This window comes from Schistocerca piceifrons, chromosome 2 (genome assembly GCF_021461385.2).
Source record: "Schistocerca piceifrons isolate TAMUIC-IGC-003096 chromosome 2, iqSchPice1.1, whole genome shotgun sequence".
In the NCBI taxonomy this organism is placed as follows: domain Eukaryota; kingdom Metazoa; phylum Arthropoda; class Insecta; order Orthoptera; family Acrididae; genus Schistocerca; species Schistocerca piceifrons.
In genome coordinates, this window is record NC_060139.1 from 341,164,599 (window position 1) to 341,185,172 (window position 20,574).

The following is a 20,574-nucleotide window of genomic DNA, read 5'->3' on the forward strand; positions in this document are numbered from 1 at the left end:
TGGTTGATCTGCCAAGCTGTCAACATCGTTGCGTCATTAACACAGCTGTTACCAACCGCAGTTTCTACACTGATCTTTTTCATGTCGCTCTCATTCATACAAGGAAAGGCTGTAATAAAATTTCAACATAAAGAACCCTCCATTACGCTCGTAATAACGAATGCAAATACGTGCATGCTATGCGGGAACGCAAGGTGTGATGCGTCCGGTTTCTTCAAAGGAGTTTTTTTGCAACTGTAATGATGTTCCATGAGGTGAAAATATTGCTACAGTGTTTCGAATTACTGCAAAGGGGGATAAATTCGTCGGAAATGGGGTAGCTTGCAAGCCAGCTTGCAAATGAAGTTCGCGAGGGAAAAGGACGATAAAAAAATCGAAAGACTTGAATGGCCACGAGATCTCTAAGAGCCAGACTGAAAGAGGCTCCCCTCGCGTGCACTGGTGATTTTTTGCTCGCGAGGTGAGAATGAGGTCGATTCCCACGTGCAGTTGCCAGAGTCGGCAACTGTGAGCACTACCTGTAAGGATTCAATGCCACTTCTGTGCCATGGGCGACAATAGATGAATAGCTACGCGACTGTTGTGAACATTATAACGTAAGAATAGGAATGGGACGACTGGAAGGATTCCCTATAGGAACACGCCTGGCAGTACTGACCCTACGGATTATCTTAGAAGATAACTTGAAGAAAGGTAAACCCTCATTCATAGCATTTGCAGGTTTAGAAAAAGCATTGCTAGAGAACACTCCTTGAAATTCTGAAGTTATCAGAGAGAAAATGAGTTGAGCGAACTTGCACAATAAGCAGACTGCAGATGCTGAAGGACATGAAAGGGAGATAATAGTTGAGAAGGGAATGAGACAGGGTGGTAGCCTGTCCCGCACGTTACTCAGACTGTACATAGGGCAAGCAATAAAAGAAACTAAGGAAAAATTTGGAAATGGAATAGAAGTTGAAGGAGAAAAACAAAAACTGAACGATTTGCCGTTGAGTGTATAAACCAGAGACAGTATAGGGCTTCTATGGTTACTTGAAAAGAGATTACAAGATGAGTACAAACAAATATAAAACAAGGGCAACAGAATGTAGGATTAACTCTTGTGGTAGTAAGGGAATTATACTATGATATGAGACAGTAGTAGATGAATTATGTAATGTGAGGTAAAATAACAACAATACCCGAAATAACAGGATATGAAACGTAGACTGTAATAAGCAAGAAATGCGTTTCTGAAAAAGAGAAATATGTTGAAATTTAATACATACTTAAGAGTTAGGGCACCATCTCTGAAAGTAAATATTTGGAGTGGAGACTTACATGTAATCGAAAGGATGATGATAAACTGTAGAGACTGGAAGAAAATAGAAGCCTTTGAAATGTAATACTACAGAAGAAAGCTGAAGACTGGGTAAGTAGACCGGTTGACTAATGAAAATGTACTGGTCAAAACTGAGAGAAAAGAAACGTGTGGCCCATCTTGACTATAAGAGAGGGTCACTTGAATGAACACACGCTAAGGCATTAAGAAATAGCCAATATGCCAACGGTGGGAAGTGGGGAGGGGGCGGTGGAGGATGGGCTAAAAATTGTAGAGGAAGACCAACGCTTGACGGCGGCGAAAAGGTGCAACTGGGTATTGGGTGCAATAGCTAGGCAGAGATGTAGAAACTTAAGACAGGATGGACTATCTTTAGCTTCATGGGCAGCTCCATGGGAATGTTAAAATTCAGAATATTGCCTTTATTTGTGAATGTTGACACTTTTCCTTCGGAAAGTTAAATCATAGTGTCAGCGATTGTGACGTATGTGTAGTGCTTATTATTGATTAAGATGAGGCAGAAGTTAGAGGTAAGATCCAGTTGCTGGATGCAGACATATTACAAATAAGCAGTTATATCCCTCCTTTGAGTTAAAGCCAGAAACGCAATGTGGTTCTTTGGTTCTGTGTGCATCATCTTGGATGTTGAGCATCTTTTCTTTGTGTTTACACGATTTTTCTGAGTGCCGCAGTATCAAAGTAGTTTTATTACGCATTGTGCCATGTTTAGAAAAGACAGTGCCCTGTTCATATTCAGTGTCAAGTTCCATAGGTCGTTAGCGACGACTGCAGCCACTTGCACTGCACTGCAATGTTTGTAGATGGAATTATTGCTCAAGTTGCACAGTCGTTGTTACTACTTGAAAGCTGCCACTTTGCCTTAGCCATTATAGCTTCGTAAGTGGCTCTAAAATTTCAGATGGGGAGGAAAGTCGCTAGCAATTACCGTGAAATAATCTCTTTAATAACTGCACATGTCCATCGTCCGGATGTAAGTTTTCAGCGTTCTTATTTTTATCGTCAGTTTGTCATGTCCCCTAAACGTAGATTTGCAGAACTAGTTATGGAAGTGACTAACTCATAAAATATACTTATTCTACAACGAACATTGTATTTGCATAAGCAAAAATCTGTGTACGAGTGTCGTACACTCTCTTCTAAAAAGCTACACATGATACCTAATTTACGACATGTTTGCTTACTACAATCTTTATACGTTTTCTGATGGTTTTGGTTTTGTTAGGAGGGGTCCCACTGTGTATGAATATTCCTCATGCTGCTCGGTTCGAAATTTGTGGAATATAGTGATATAATTTTACGAAATTTTGGTGTCCCGCGGTGTCCGCCACGGCGTCGGCCGACTAGAACCGATATTGGCGTAGTTACCGTCTTCCTCCGGTCTATTTAAATTCAACATCTGATCGATGATAGCACTGTCTGTTTACATTCTTGGACCTGTCGTACTTCAGTGTTTCTTAATCGATGACTGAACTTTTTCAACTTATCAGTGAATACAGGTAATAATTTCGAATCAAACGGTTGCCAGTTACCTGAATTATGAATTGCTTTTCTTTTGTAATTCATATATATTTTTCCTTACCTCATTAAAGGGACAAGTGGCTTTACAGTGATAGCGACTGTAATGGTATTCCCATCTCAATAGCAGTTTATTCAGTTTTGCCTCAATTTCAGATACGACATTTCTTAAAAATTCTTTAAACTCGTTTCTGGAATAACAGTAAACAGAGAGAATCTAATTCCTCTCGAGAAGAACCATTGGGGACGAGCAATTTGAAGATCCCATCTGAAGGATGGATCACCGTCAACAGTGGCTTATAATTTCCTGGCCTTGAATGTATTTTTGTTCAAGTGGCTTTACAGTGATAGCGACTGTAATGGTATTCCCATCTCAATAGCAGTTTATTCAGTTTTGCCTCAATTTCAGATACGACATTTCTTAAAAATTCTTTAAACTCGTTTCTGGAATAACAGTAAACAGAGAGAATCTAATTCCTCTCGAGAAGAACCATTGGGGACGAGCAATTTGAAGATCCCATCTGAAGGATGGATCACCGTCAACAGTGGCTTATAATTTCCTGGCCTTGAATGTATTTTTGTTCTGTCATTGCAACTACAAAAATGCGTGATTTTTTTTTTACCAGACGCGTTTCGCTTTATTGAGGTAGAGCATCATTAGTGATCTGTAATTAAATTGTTTACATTTTGATTAGCTTTTAGATGGAAAAACAGTCCGTTAAGAAAATGTTGATTTGTACGTACAGTGATTTTCGCTTAATTTCTCGCTTACATCGGGAAATGCCGTCTGCTACCACATTGTTGCTTTTCTGCTTTAGACACTTATAATTTTGGTTTAATGTTTAGTTGTTCTGCAGCACTATGCATTTCTTACGTTTTTCACAATACGCTTTTATGCAAGCCACTGTACTCTTTATTTAAATAACCAGTTTCGGTCGACTGAACATTATCAGGTTCTCAGAAGCATATACAGCATCACAATAGGCGAGTGTAAAATCACTGAAGGCAGACAATAAAACCAAGAATTTGCCACTGTTTTTATGGCGTAATATAAATTAAATTTTCAATTTATAAACTGTACTAGGCAGTGCACTCTTCCATGTTGCATCAGTAATGGGCGTTAACGCTGTGAACAGAAGCATTCCAAACAGAGCATTCGGTGTGCATCCATGCACAGTGTTCACGAGAATTACTGGTGTAATACGAGAGAGTGCACTGCCCAGCACAGTTTATATATTGACGATGAAGTTTGTATTATGTCCTGACAACAGTGACAAATTCATGGTTTGATTGTCTGACTTAAATGATTTTATATTCACCTACTATGATTCTGTAAATGGTTTTAAGAAGTGATGTTGGTTAGTCGACCGAAACTGATTTTTTTAAATAAAGATTTTATCAGCAACTCGAGGCGGTAATCATGATTGTTTTCTGAATGTCTACGAGCTCTGGGGCACCGTCTCCTGAAAATCTGGGTCACCCCGAGAACCCGAGTGGACACCTTTCGCTTGCAGGCAGATGTACATAGATTAGACCTACCAGCTTTCCATGCACGTGCTCATTGTTGTACTCTATGCAGAACATGTTGTACCTTTCCACACCATTTTCCAAATAAATTTATAATGAAAATGGAATGATCGAATGGCATTGTTGGCCGGGAGGTCCCATTCGGGTTCGGCCGCCAAGTGGAAGTCATATTTCAGTCGAAACCACATTGGGAGACTTGCGACCGACGATGAGGATGAACTGTTGTTGTGGTCTTCATTCCAGAGACTGGTTTGATGCAGCTCTCCATGCTACTCTATCCTGTGCAAGCTTATTCATATCCCACTACCTACTGCAACCTGCATCCTTCTGAATCTGTTTAGTGCACTCATCCCTTGGTCTCCCTCTACGATTTTTACCCTCAACGCTGCCCTCCAACACTAAATTGGTGATCCCTTGATGCCTCAGAATATGCCCTACCAACCGATCCCTTCTTCTAGTCAAGTTGTGGCACAAATTTCTCTTCTCTCCAATTCTATTGATGAACTGATGATGAGGATAACACAACACCCAGTCCATGAGGGGAGAAAATCTCCAGCCCGGCCGGGAATTGAACCTGCGCCCGCTGCATGGGAGGCAACCACGTTACTTCCCGGCTAAGTAGGGGGACTAATTTAAAATGTATGCTAACGTTTGGGAGAGGTGTAAAGAAGAGATTGAAGGGCCTTAATTAATCAAAACTCGGAAAAATCAACAGAACAGTGAAGTATCAGTAAGTGATTAAGATAAGAGACGCACACATAAAAATACCATTGCACCCTCTTGTGTAACCGGAAAGGTCAGTTTTACTCGATCCCTGCTAAGTGAAGACCAGCCAAGCCAAATAATTCAAAAATGAGGCTGCAAATCAGGACGCTTTGTCTGCGCAAAAGCGCAGTTTGATTGAGCAGAAGAATGTCTGAGAAATGAATGAGTAAGTTTAAACTCCTTAAGGACATAATTACGACAGTGATGTGTTTGTGGGCCTGTGGATAGCAGAAGGTCGTATGTAGCGATAACTGGCTATTGGACTGTGTAGTGTGATTGCAGATCTTGCTCTCATGATTGTGATTGGTCACATGGCATCGTCCACAGCTTTGTTGCTGCGAGTACGACTTTCCAGCGTTGAAGATGCTTTAAGCTGAGATGTTGGCATGCCTGCCATCGCATCAGCTTCTATTGTCCAAGAGCAACGTAATCTACGACGCAGTGGCAAAATTCAGTGTTACCAGATCGGCCACGTTTCAACCTATCGTACAGTGAGAGTAGAATATGTGAGCTGCAATAGTTAGTGAAGTGCGATGGCATCCCTTATTAAGAGTCACGGTGGACAGTAGCCAAGTGTGATGGCCTGGGGTGGTTTTGGATACAATATGCGACGTGGACGCCACATACTGAGGGCAAGCCAACCAGCTTCAAAATATTTCAACAATATAATGCCCCATCCCACACACACACCTAAGAAAGAGTGTGTAAACTTTTTTTTGAAGACCTACGATGCATTTAGTGCATCTCGCTCCCATCCGCTTTTCACGCGGCTTGGCCCCAGTTGGCCGACAGTTCTGTCACCCGCTTTCACACAGACGAGCTCTCACTCAGTACGAGGCAAGAGACATGTGGCAAGGCGGTTGCTGAAACATGGCGGTTCGCTACGTCACAGTGCAGCATGAGGTCCATTGCTGAGTACAGGCAGCACATCGACCCCCTACACTCTGCGACTTCCAACCCATGTGCAACTTTCAACGGCAAGGGACACAACAAAGTAAAGTAAAGGAGAGTTCCGACGAAGGCCTGATGGCAGTACATGAAAAAAATGGGTTTTTTTTATTCTCTTGCTGTAAAAAGCATTGTATGTAAACCAAGCAAAGCTGCATCAACTCTTGGAGTTAGTTTTTCGTTTGAGACTTTCCTTTTTCTCTAAAAAATGTAAAATGTAAATGTCGTGTGACTAGGGCCTCCCGTCGGGTAGACCGTTCGCTGGGTGCAAATCTTTCGATTTGACGCCACTTCGGCGACTTGCGCGTCGATGGGGATGAAATGATGATGGCCGGCCGGTGTGGCCGTGCGGTTAAAGGCGCTTCCGTCTGGAACCGCGTGACCGCTACGGTCGCAGGTTCGAATCCTGCCTCGGGCATGGATGTGTGTGATGTCCTTAGGTTAGTTAGGTTTAATTAGTTCTAAGTTCTAGGCGACTGATGACCTCAGAAGTTAAGTCGCATAGTGCTCAGAGCCATTTGAACCATTTGAAATGATGATGATTAGGACAACACAACACCCAGTCCCTGAGCGGAGAATATCTCCGACCCAGCCGGGAATCGAACCTGGGCCCTTAGGACTGACATTCTGTCGCGCTGACCACTCAGCTACCGGGAGCGGACCTCTAACAAATTAAAAACTACTTTCTTTGATTTGCACAGTTTCTTCACTAAAAAGGGTGAAGACAAAAAAGCCGCACTTGGCGGTCGCCATGCGATTCCTCATCCCAATTCAAGACGGAAGTTTATCTTACAAAACCTAACCCTAACGACAGTTTTATTGGAAATGCGATTTCAAAAACAAGGCTCTGCCAAAGCTGTAACTGCATACAGCGTGGCCAAGAACAGCTGGCATTAACTCTGACTGTGCTGGAGCTGTCCCATTAGATGGCCGGCGATGTAGTTCAGCGTGTTCGGTCAGAGGGCTGATTTCCCTCTGTAACAAAAGAAAGTGAGTGAAGTATTTACCGATCACCTTCAACAGCTGTCATGTGAAGTTCGTCCAGACCAAATACCGAGAACCATAACGAGTTAAACGGAAAAAAATAAAAGAATTAGCTCAGTGAGACGAGGCAATGACAAGTGGAAGGAATATGCAGACCAAAGAGTATAGAAGTAGATTGAGTGTCTTCGGGACACGCGAGGTGTGTAAAGCTTTTCCCTTTGGACATCCACAACGGCTGAGGTGCTGGTTGCTCCAAACACAGCGAGTGAAATTTCATGTCATCCGATTTGCCTCTAAAAATTTTTTTTACATAGATAAAGCAAAGCTACTTGGGCTTCTGTAGTTAGTTTTTCAGTAAAACTTTTAGTTTTCGCGCAAAAAAATAAAAACCACTGTTTTGAGATTCGCAGGTGCTCTCCGCTATGTAACCTTTCTCATTCGATTTTGAGGAAACTATTCGGTAAAAATATATTATTTTTCCGCTGCTCATAGCCACACATTGCTGCTCGATAATGAAGATGATTCCTTTGCATTACGGCCCAGAGTTATCGTGATACTGCGAAGTAAAATACAACACCGCGCATATTTTGAAAAGTTTGCGGTGAAAAATGTAGTCGATGGCCAGTTATGTTCGGTGAGATTTATGGCATAGGTTTCTGCACACGAAATGTAGCTAACATATTGAAATTGATTTTAACAGTGGAAGGAGGCTCATGTTTGTTTCCATTCTAGAGAAAATACGTGAGATACATTGGAGATTCTCAGCGACGAGGCTGGCAGCCAGAGGCCACATGAATGTCTCTTGCCGCCTGCTGTGGACTGCTATGGGGAGGGCGAATCTGCTTCCTGTTTCTCTTCTTCGTATGCCACCGATACAGACCGAAGCTGGAAGTGAAAGAAAAATGTAATGACTCCGGGAGTCATCACCTCATAACGTTGATCGTATGTTTTTTAAGTATATGCTGCCTGGTTTCGGGAAACAATGTCACCTGTATTACTGAATTTAATCACTCATTTATTATAACGTGTTCGCTTTACAATTGCCGGTTTAGGTGAACGCGCTGCGAACTGTTGACACAGGAGCGATGTAACTGTACTCAGTCAAAATGTTAACCGAAGCGAACTTATAATATAAGTGCGTTCTCCTAGAGAGAACTGTACGAAATCAAGATGAAACTGTTGTTTTACAATCTAATAACTGGAGTTCGGGTTGATATCAAAGTTCTAGGTTTCTTTGCATCTCTCTTGTTTTCTCTCCTTGTTCTAAGAAAATGTACACACCATGCTACAATGGCCTCACTCTCAACCAGAGATCTCCTATTTTTACATTTTATAAAACGAAGCAAACCACTTTTCCATATGAACATACTCTTCGATAATGTATATTTGTGCAATGACTATCCATTCCAGCCGGGGCTAAAAATACACAGAAGTAATAACGCACTATGATTATAACGTTACTGTACAATACCGAACCACACGTGTCGATCGTGTACTGTGAAGTACTTTGGACGTCTTTGGTCCCGTCTGTACACACACAAAGTTTAGTTCCACGTTCTACCGTCGGTAATAACTTGAACACTAACAAATCTAAAGCAAACCCCATAGAAAGGCTTGACGAGATAGCGAGTAAACAAGCAGACACAGGGAAAAACGCAGCGCGACTGGTGCAGCGTTAGGCGCGTGTAGGTACCCAAGTGATGCAGACTCGCTGATGTTCGAGTCGCGTTCGAACAATTATTTTTTTCCAGTTAAAGCATCAATTTTTATCCAATTTACACCTCGACAATGTGGTACCTCGTGTTTCATTCTGTTACTGTTACATTAAGACATAACACGAGCTTCTAAGAGACGTCATAATCACTTTATTTCGTCCGTGGCACAAATAAAACCAATAGAAAACGATAGTGGATACAGTAACATCGTCTGTATCGAATGAGGTACAAAAAAGACTACAGATGGGCTACACAAGATTTCTTTTAATGCTACGCACAGTAATTCCATTCCGTACATTTGACGTCCAGGCTTATCTTCACAGAGTCAGTACGGGTAAGTACGAGCAACGCTCACGTTAGAGGAGATGTTCGAAGGTACCGCCTCGCGTTTGCAAATACACCCACCATTGCCGAAGCGGCACGAATGCGAGCTGTTACGTCGTGCGCATCCATGGGTGGAGTACTACAAAATTATTCCTTTAAGTGCCTCATCAAATAAAGATCTACTGGATTAAGGCCCGGGGAATGTGGAGGCCATAACACTGAACCTCCACGATCAATACATTTCCCTTGAAACATTTCATTTAAACAATGAAGCATATTAATTCTAAAATGTGGCGGTGCGCCAGAGTGTGGAAACGATAGCTATCGCCGAACACCAAGTGGAAAGTTTTAACTTGTCAGGCCAGGTATTTTAAAGAAACAAACGATATATGGGCACATAGACTTGCCCTGCAATTCTTAAGCACCCATCAGCACTCCTCACCACTATTCCAGCACGAAGCATGCCTCAAAGCCACGATCACAGGTGACATGTGGGATGTGTTCCGACCAATAATGACTGTTGTGAAGGTTGATAAGATCTTCAAGAGTGAAAATGTTCGTTATCTTCCACTTGGTCCAAAAGCCATTCACAAAACTGTACTCATCGAATGCGGTCTGGTAGCTGGTGTTGAGTTAACGTGCAATGAAATGGATGCAATTGTTCATCGTGCAAGATTTCAGTACCATTCTTTGCGATATCTGGAACTGCATTGCAACATCACGGACCTCTGGCCGTTCCCTGCGGACGAAGGTTATCGGTTTCCCAAAGGCGTTGCTCCAGGTGACGAAGAACGCTCTTAATTTGAGAGGGCCTTTGAGGGTACCGTGCTGCATGCGCACGAGAGAAATGTAAGGAAATTTAAACAAATTTATAGAAATTATATTCAAATTTAATGAGCAGCTTCTAGTGGGGCCGACATAATACTAACTCCCCCCCCCCCCCCCCCTCAGCAAAATTCAAGCTTATTTTCAACGAGGATGGTGAACACAACTGATGGTGGTACTGTATCTACTTGTTTATATAAAGACTTAGGTCCAGTTCCTAGGAAGAAGTGACTTAGGTCAGTGGAGGTAGCCCAACTGGCCTTTCTTTCCCACCATTGTGTCAGGTTAGTATAGGTAGGTCAATTGACCTATCTTCCCACCAAAATTCAAACTTCCCACGAGTTCGTAGGATGGGGTGACTTAGGTTAGTGGAGGTAGCCCAATTGACCTATCTTCCGGCCATTTTTGGATAACGGTCCTCGCATCATCAGCTGACGTCACATGACAGTACGTACTTGCGACACAGCTGCCATATTGGATAACAGTACTTCGGGGTGACCCACTTAGGGTGGTGTCCTCCTGGGGTGGTGCCCCACTTGTTCCACTACTGCTGATAACTTGAGGGTCACACCTGGGCTTGTGATCCGACACATATATATTTTTTACTCTATATTTGGTGGTCATCCACGTTAAACAGTCTGTTCCAGCCACCTTATTACTGTCCACGTTCAGTTAGTGTTTCCCTGTTTCCGAGTGCTTCCATGTCAACTTTTCTCGTATATCTCTATCACACAATCAATCGTTCCCATACACAACACTCTTCCTCGAACAGACAGACTTATAAGTAAGCCCTCAATCGCCCTCAATTTCCCTGCATTTTGTCGTATTTTCCCTCAATTTACACGTATTTTTCGTAAATTTTTGAAATTTTACCGGTTTTATGACTTTTTCAACATTTTTTTGTTATGTATATACTCATATACTCCCCCCATGAACCATGGACCTTGCCGTTGGTGGGAAGGCTTGTGTGCCTCAGCGATACAGATAGCTGTACCGTAGGTGCAACCACAACGGAGGGGTATCTGTTGAGAGGGCAGACAAACGTGTGGTTCCTGAAGAGGTGCAGCAGCCTTTTCAATAGTTGCAAGGGCAGCGGTCTGGATGATTGACTGATCTGGCCTTGTAACAATAACCAAAACAGCCTTGCTGTGCTGGTACTGCGAACGGCTGAAAGCAAGGGGAAACTGCGGCCGTAAATTTTCCCGAGGGCCTGCAGCTTTACTGTATGATTAAATGACGATGGCGTCCTCTTGCGTAAAATATTCCGGAGGTAAAATAGCCCCCCTTCGGATCTCCGCGCGGGGACTACTCAAGAGGATGTCGTTATCAGGAGAAAGAAAACTGGCGTTCTACGGATCGGAGCGTGGAATGTAGATCACTTAATCGGGCAGGTAGGTTAGAAAATTTAAAAAGGGAAATGGATAGGTTAAAGTTATATATAGTAGGAATTAGTGAAGTTCGGTGGCAGGAGGAACAAGACTTCTGGTCAGGTGCTTACAGGGTTATAAACACAAAATCAAGTAGGGGTAATGCAGGAGTAGGTTTAATAATGAATAGGAAAATAGGAATGCGGGTAAGCTACTACAAACAGCATAGTGAACGCATTATTGTGGCCAAGATAGATACGAAGCCCACACCTACTACAGTAGTACAAGTTTATATGCCAACTAGCTCTGCAGATGACGAATAAATTGAAGAAATGTATGATGAAATAAAAGAAATTATTCAGATAGTGAAGGGTGACGAAAATTTAATAGTCATGGGTGACTGGAATTCGGTAGTAGGAAAAGGGAGAGAAGGAAACGTAGTAGGTTAATATGGATTGGGGCTAAGAAATGAAAGAGGAAGCCGCCTGGTAGAATTTTGCACAGAGCACAACTTAATCATAGCTAACACTTGGTTTAAGAATCATGAAAGAAGGTTGTATACGTAGAAGAACCCTGGAGATACTAAAAGGTATCAGATAGATTATATAATGGTAAGACAGAGATTTAGGAACCAGGTTTTAAATTGTAAGACATTTCCAGGGGCAGATTTGGACTCTGACCACAATTTATTGGTTATGACCTGTAGATTAAAACTGAAGAAACTGCAAAAAGGTGGGAATTTAAGGAGATGGGACCTGGATAAACTGAAAGAACCAGAGGTTGTACAGAGTTTCAGGGAAAACATAAGGGAACAATTGACAGGAATGGGGGAAAGAAATACAGTAGAAGAAGAATGGTTAGCTTTGAGGGATGAAGTAGTGAAGGTAGCAGAGGATCAAGTAGGTAAAAAGACGAGGGCTAGAAGAAATCCTTGGGTAACAGAAGAAATATTGAATTTAATTGATGAAAGGAGAAAATATAAAAATGCAGTAAATGAAGCAGGCAAAAAGGAATACAAACTTCTCAAAAATGAGATCGACAGGAAGTGCAAAATGGCTAAGCAGGGATGGCTAGAGGACAAATGTAAGGATGTAGAGGCTTATCTCACTAGGGGTAAGATAGATACTGCCTACAGGAAAATTAAAGAGACCTTTGGAGGTAAGAGAACCACTTGTATGAACATCAAGAGCTCAGATGGAAACCCAGTTCTAAGCAAAGGAGGGAAAGCAGAAAGGTGGAAGGAGCATATAGAAGATCTATACAAGGGCGATGTACTTGAGGACAATATTATGGAAATGGAAGAGGATGTAGATGAAGATGAAATGGGAGATACGATACTGCGTGAAGAGTTTGACAGAGCACTGAAAGACCTGAGTCGAAACAAGGCCCCAGGAGTAGACAACATTCCATTGGAACTACTGACGGCCTTGGGTGAGCCAGTCCTGATAAAACTCTACCATCTGGTGAGCAAGATGTGTGAAATAGGCGAAATACCCTCAGGCTTCAAGAAGAATATAATAATTCCAATCCCAAAGAAAGCAGGTGTCGACAGATGTGAAAATTACCGAACAATCAGTTTAATAAGCCACAGCTGCAAAATACTAACACGAATTCTTTACAGACGAATGGAAAAACTAGTAGAAGCCGACCTCGGGGAAGATCAGTTTGGATTCCATAGAAATACTGGAACACGTGAGGCAATACTGACCTTACGACTTATCTTAGAAGAAAGATTAAGGTAAGGCAAACCTACGTTTCTACCATTTGTAGACTTAGAGAAAGCTTTTGACAATGTTGACTGGAATACTCTCTTTCAAACTCTAAAGGTGGCAGGGGTAAAATACAGGGAGCGAACGGCTATTTATAATTTGTACAGAAACCAGATGGCAGTTATAAGAGTCTAGGGACATGAAAGGGAAGCAGTTATTGGGAAGGGAGTAAGACAGGGTTGTAGCCTCTCCCCGATGTTATTCAATCTGTATATTGAGCAAGCAGTAAAGGAAACAAAAGAAAAATTTGGAGTAGGTATTAAAATCCATGGAGAAGAAATAAAAACTTTGAGGTTCGCCGATGACATTGTAATTCTGTCAGAGACACCAAAGGACTTGGAAGAGCAGTTGAATGGAATGGATAGCGTCTTGAAAGGAGGATATAAGATGAACATCAACAAAAGCAAAACAAGGATAATGGAATGTAGTCTAATTAAGTCGGGTGATGCTGAGGGAATTAGATTAGGAAATGAGGCACTTAAAGTAGTAAAGGAGTTTTGCTATTTGGGGAGCAAAATAACTGATGATGGTCGAAGTAGAGAGGATATAAGATGTAGGCTGGCAATGGCAAGGAAAGCGTTTCTGAAGAAGAGAAATTTGTTAACATCCAGTATTGATCTAAGTGTCAGGAAGTCATTTCTGAAAGTATTCGTATGGAGTGTAGCCATGTATGGAAGTGAAACATGGACGATAAATAGTTTGGACAAGAAGAGAATAGAAGCTTTCGAAATGTGGTGCTACAGAAGAATGCTGAAGATTAGATGGGTAGATCACATAACTAATGAGGAAGTATTGAATAGGATTGGGGAGAAGAGAAGTTTGTGGCACAACTTGACCAGAAGAAGGGATCGGTTGGTAGGACATGTTCTGAGGCATCAAGGGATCACCAATTTAGTATTGGAGGGCAGCGTGGAGGGTAAAAATCGTAGAGGGAGACCAAGAGATGAATACACTAAGCAGATTCAGAAGGATGTAGGTTGCAGTAGGTACTGGGTGATGAAGAAGCTTGCACAGGATAGAGTAGCATGGAGAGCTGCATCAAACCAGTTTCAGGACTGAAGACCACAACAACAACAACATATACTCATATTGCTAACATAAGCAGGTATGGCTTGATTTTAATATATTGTCAAGCTACTAAAAATCCTGAGGTTATACTTCCTTCTGATGACCTGGATGCATGCGCTTCGGATGAGACAAACATGATAGTAACCGAACTAGATAGTTAAAAGTATAGTAACCCTCATTGCATAGTTGCATGAGACTTGGCGAATGCTGTATATAAAGGATTTAGTGGAACCTTGAAGTCTGGAGAAAATTCAGTGTCCTACCCTGATGCATCAGAGAGCATATCTGCATACTCATGTAGTGGTGCAGTTGACCGAAACTCAAAGTCGGAAAACAATTCAATATGTTGATTTGAGTCCCACTCCAGCTTGTAGACAGGTGCAACATGGAGTTGACCTGTGTATGGAGCTGGTTTTTCCTGTTGCTGCTGCTGCCTCGATTTTCTATTAAGTATCCGCTCTTGTTGGTAAACAGCTGCGATCTGCTATTCCTGTTGACGACATCCAACTCTGATACACGCGCACAACCCAGCCAGCGTATCTACAATCCATCGATATAACTAACAGATCACTGTTTGGGGTTAGAGGGCTGACATTATTCTGTTGTGAACACAACATGATTACGCTATTTCATGTACTGGGTTCCCAGGTGGGAGGCTCCAAGCCCTCTCTCCTGGCATGCCGCTGGGCCGAGAGGTTCTAGGCGCTTCAGTCTGGAAGCGCGTGAATGCTACGCTCGCAGGTTCTTATCCTGCCTCGGGCACGGATGTGTGTGATGTCCTTAGGTTAGTTAGGTTTAAGGAGTTCTAAGTTCTAGGGGACTGATGACCTCAGATGTTTTGTTGCCTGAGAAGTCTTCGAGAGCAGTGGTTTGGAAGTCGACTGATTGGGTAAAAGGCGTTGAAGATACGGATAAATCTGGGAAATTAGCAAAAATTGATGGAACATACGTAAAATTGACGAAAATACAACACCTCAGCAGTTTTCTCATTCGACAATAATGTCGTTCACCGAATTTGTAATTTTACTCAGTTGGCTGTTAGGAAATAATGAGTAGGGAGAATGAGAATTGTAGCTTGCTGTTGGGCGTAAAAATCGCGGTGTTTTCTATCCAATATGTGAATATATAGAGTGATAGGCTGTGTTCTGTATTGATATTTGTGCATCTTAACTGTGTGTAATACTCACATGGATGACAATTTATTTACAAGACTTCCGCAGACGCTAATTTTGAACACTCTGGCTATGGGGGCTACGGCTGTGGGGTGGCCAGCCATCAGCCACAATGAGCTCAACAGCCGTGGCTCCCACCCTGTCAGTGCGTCCGCCCTCCCCGCAAGTGTAACCACTGGAGCCATCTATTCTCACCGCTATACACTACCAAGCTCATGGCATGCTGCTGGCTGTTCCCTGACGAACAGTCAAGTATTTCGCTATTGTTCTACAGGTCAGCATTTCCTAGATATACGTTTGATTTCTGTAGACCTGAAGCAGAATATTATTGTCAACCCAACACCGACCAAAGCACAGCAACTTCAACGGATGGGGATCTTTGTGTACCATCAGCAACAGGATAGAACAGGCCTGGATGACCAGTATCCCTACTTATGGGGGCGGGGGGAGGGATGAGCGGAAGTAGGAAGGGGTGTAAGACGGTCCCTGAGCTGCTTAGTCTGTGCCACACATCGAGGTGATCACACGTGCGGCTGCTGCCACTCTCTCCTGGAGAGAGCTTTTGGGATCAGTTTTTGTGGTAGTCATGTTATTACAATAATTTTTCTCAGTTCCCATTGCGTTTGTTGCATTATGGTCCATTGTTTATGAGTGGTGTTTTTTTTCACAATTTCGATGTATAATTAGAGCAGTGAAGGATTTTCTGTCACGTGTAATAGTGTTGTAACCTCCCCGCACAAAAAATCTTAAATGTCAATAAATGTGAAATTGTAACCTCCCAGCAAGAATATAAAAGTCAATGTTAAGTGAAATGTTATATTCCCACGAAACTGCATAATAAAAATGAACCAAGCGTAACCTGCTTGCAAAATTAAGAATAATAATGGCCCAAATGTAAACTCCCCACAAACATTAACTAATGGAGATTGCTCATTAAACCCTCAATAAAATTAATTAAATAATGAAGCATAAACTATGTGTAACCACAAATAATTAAACCTGACAAATTTTATAAGGGCAGCGGCGCTGACCTTCGGCCCTGTGCAATAATTAAACCTGAACACAAAAACCAAAATTCTTACATCAGTAAACTCCATCAATATCTGCTCTTATTTTTCGGCACAGCTCCGTGCAATGCTGGCCCATGTTTAATTTTAATTCTTGGAGGGAATGCATAGGAAGTATTACTTGACTTGAAATGAATCTTTTTGTTTAAAACAGTTACTTTATAAGAAAATTATTATTGGAGCAATTCTTGAACAAATTAATTACAATTAACATATGTCATTAGCTGAGCGCAATGCTCCTTCATTACCTTCTAAAACGATATACCTCGTCCTGAATCGTGACCAGAGATGGAAGGAGAGCACGCCGCCGACGCATGCCGACGCCCGCTCAGTACAACCGTCCACTCGCTACAACTACTGCCGACTGAGTGCAACTCGCAACTGACTACTCGCAACTCAACACTCGCGCGGTCAAGCGCAGACTAGCAACGATAAATAACTCTCTGGTCAGAGATTCTGTCATGCCTAGCCATCGCTGGTAATGAATACGTACGCGTTTCAGTGTGAATTGGCCTTCCTACCTTTTCAGTGATACTTTACTGTCTTATCCCTTCTTACTGCATATCTGCGTACGAGTTCACCACCAGCTATTTCACTTGTATAGCAGCAGAAGGCAACTCTTCTTACACTTCAGTCATAGTTTACTGTCTCGTTCCTTCTTACCACGTACATATATATATATATATATATATATATATATATATATATATATATATATATATATATATTGTTTGTGTGTGCGTTGGTGTGTTCAACTTCCTCAGCAGCTATTTCACTTGTAGATCTGTTGGGGGCTACTCTTCCTACACATCAGTGATAATCTGCTGTCCTATCCCCTCTTACCGTGTACCTGGGCGCCTCAGCGACTATATACTTGTAGATCAGTAAGAGACAATTCTTCCAGTCGCAGCTGTGGGACAATTCCCCGCCAATTTGGAGTCATACTGTCCACTGGAGAAGATAGAAATGTGAACATGTACATATATGTGATCGGAAAGTGGAAAAAAAAAACATTTGAAGCGTCGTCTATTGACTTCCGTACACCAAGGTGATCACTTCTGGTTCATTCAGTCTGGGCTAGTGGAATAGAATGAAGTTGTCTACAGCACTATGGATTAACTGGCCATTTGAAAAACCACAAACGGCTTCAGGACAGGCAGCAGTTTCTATGAGTTGTGATATTCATGCTCAGTACATCCTGCTACATCACTATTATATGCTGAAAAGTATTCGCCCTACACTCACCCATTATCGCCTCCTTCCTTTCCTAGTGTAGGAGGCTACGGAGGCAGCCCTCACCTGTAATCTTACAGGTAATACACTTATTAATGTCTCCTCAGTCCAACATCAACATCTCATCAACTGAACACATTTCCCAGCAATGTAATTAATTGATTTAATTACTGTTTAAATATATGAAAATATATTACTCGAATTTTCCACCCATTTCGTGTCATGAGATCCGTTTTTTCATGAGAGCGGTTTTCTATCATCCTGGCAGTTTTAAGCAGTCGTGTTGATTTATATATCAAGCAGCAAGGCTATAGGGTAATTGTCAATTCGGTTTCACCACCAAAATTTAGGAAATTCTTCCAGCAGAAGAATACACATATAAATAAATGAACACAGTTTAGAAGACAGTACCTTTAAGTCCTTCCTCTCCAGCAGCTCAGCACTAATTGAGTCTTTTGCCCACCAATTCACAATTTGGGGAGGGGAAGGAAGTGGGGAATGGAGGGGGAGTGAGAGAGAGTGGGGGATGGGGAGTGGTAGGTGTAGTGACAGCAGCAATGTGATATTGCCACATCCACCCCGACAGAGAAGAGGTGGGGGGACTACCCAGGAAGAGCTGCGTCTTGAATAAATTTGGCAATAATGCAGTCTGGTGTCACTTTGCCTTCGTTCCATTACTGGCTTGTTGGGGGGGGGGGGAGGGGGGGGAGGGGGAAATTGTTTAAACATGCAAGCTGTTTCAGCAGACTGTGACAACAGAGGGATGAGTGAAACCGTTTAAATGCTATTTTAAGCCTAGGACGACTTGGCTGGATGAATTACCCACAATTTTCAACTGAGCTATTGGATTTTGTACTTATGACAAGTAGTCTTGCTCCACTATGATGTCAGGAGAAAATCCAGCGACATCTTGGATTTTTGACCATTTTGGGTTCTGTACTTAGGACAAATAACCTGTGAACACGTCACATGGGGTTGGCCATAGTTCAACTATGGGAAATTAATGTTCGGTTTGGATGCTGGATAGGCAGACCATATTTTGTAATTAAAGCCCCTGATTTCCAAATCAGTTATCTTGGATTCTGGACCTGGACTTCGAATTGGAACTCTCATCTGGGTTTGTTCGTTAGTACTGATCTAAGCTAACGCCATTTGCAGTCGCAATGTTTGCTCTGCGCTATGTTTTCCGTTATCAACTTACAATGGAAGCATACGGCAATCGGATTTTTGTATTTTTTCGTAGTTATGGTACGTGAAGTTCAGAACTCAGATATCAATCTGCAAAAGCAGTTCGATGCAACTCTCAAAAATTCTTGAGAAAATCGACTTTGAAGTCTTTCGACTGCCTTTAATATGCCAAAGCAAAGTCGATTTTTCCCGACAGGACCCGTGGCTGAATCAGAGAACTCTCTCCTACCCCGTGTGTGTCACTGGTTCAGTTCCAGACCTGGCAGTATTTTAAACAAAGGCGCCTATACACTGAACATTTCCCTGATGCGTAGAATACATGTGGATGAAACTGAATTGAATTTGATTTTTTTCTAATTTCAACATTCCCTATATATAAAAGAAAATGTCCTGAATGACTGACTCGTCACGGCCCAGCCCAAATCGCCAGGCATTTTGGAGAGAATGTTGATCTTATTCTGTAGGCGTCATTTAATAATAGATTTTTCGGAATGCCTAAGACGATGAAATACAAAATAAATGGTTTTCTGAAAACATGTCGCTGTTAAGGCAGTTTTGAAGCTAGAACTACGAAAATTGGTATTTGGTTTCTCGCTCAGAAATAATTAAATACACTCCTGGAAATGGAAAAAAGAACACATTGACACCGGTGTGTCAGACCCACCATACTTGCTCCAGACACTGCGAGAGGGCTGCACAAGCAATGATCACACGCACGGCACAGCGGACACACCAGGAACCGCGGTGTTGGCCGTCGAATGGCGCTAGCTGCGCAGCATTTGTGCACCGCCGCCGTCAGTGTCAGCCAGTTTGCCGTGGCATACGGAGCTCCATCGCAGTCTTTAACACTGGTAGCATGCCGCGACAGCGTGGACGTGAACCGTATGTGCAGTTGACGGACTTTGAGCGAGGGCGTATAGTGGGCATGCGGGAGGCCGGGTGGACGTACCGCCGAATTGCTCAACACGTGGGGCGTGAGGTCTCCACAGTACATCGATGTTTTCGCCAGTGGTCGGCGGAAGGTGCACGTGCCCGTCGACCTGGGACCGGACCGCAGCGACGCACGGATGCACGCCAAGACCGTAGGATCCTACGCAGTGCCGTAGGGGACCGCACCGCCACTTCCCAGCAAATTAGGGACACTGTTGCTCCTGGGGTATCGGCGAGGACCATTCGCAACCGTCTCCATGAAGCTGGGCTACGGTCCCGCACACCGTTAGGCCGTCCTCCGCTCACGCCCCAACATCGTGCAGCCCGCCTCCAGTGGTGTCGCGACAGGCGTGAATGGAGGGACGAATGGAGACGTGTCGTCTTCAGCGATGAGAGTCGCTTCTGCCTTGGTGCCAATGATGGTCGTATGCGTGTTTGGCGCCGTGCAGGTGAGCGCCACAATCAGGACTGCATACGACCGAGGCGCACAGGGCCAACACCCGGCATCATGGTGTGGGGAGCGATCTCCTACACTGGCCGTACACCACTGGTGATCGTCGAGGGGACACTGAATAGTGCACGGTACATCCAAACCGTCATCGAACCCATCGTTCTACCATTCCTAGACCGGCAAGGGAACTTGCTGTTCCAACAGGACAATGCACGTCCGCATGTATCCCGTGCCACCCAACGTGCTCTAGAAGGTGTAAGTCAACTACCCTGGCCAGCAAGATCTCCGGATCTGTCCCCCATTGAGCATGTTTGGGACTGGATGAAGCGTCGTCTCACGCGGTCTGCACGTCCAGCACGAACGCTGGTCCAACTGAGGCGCCAG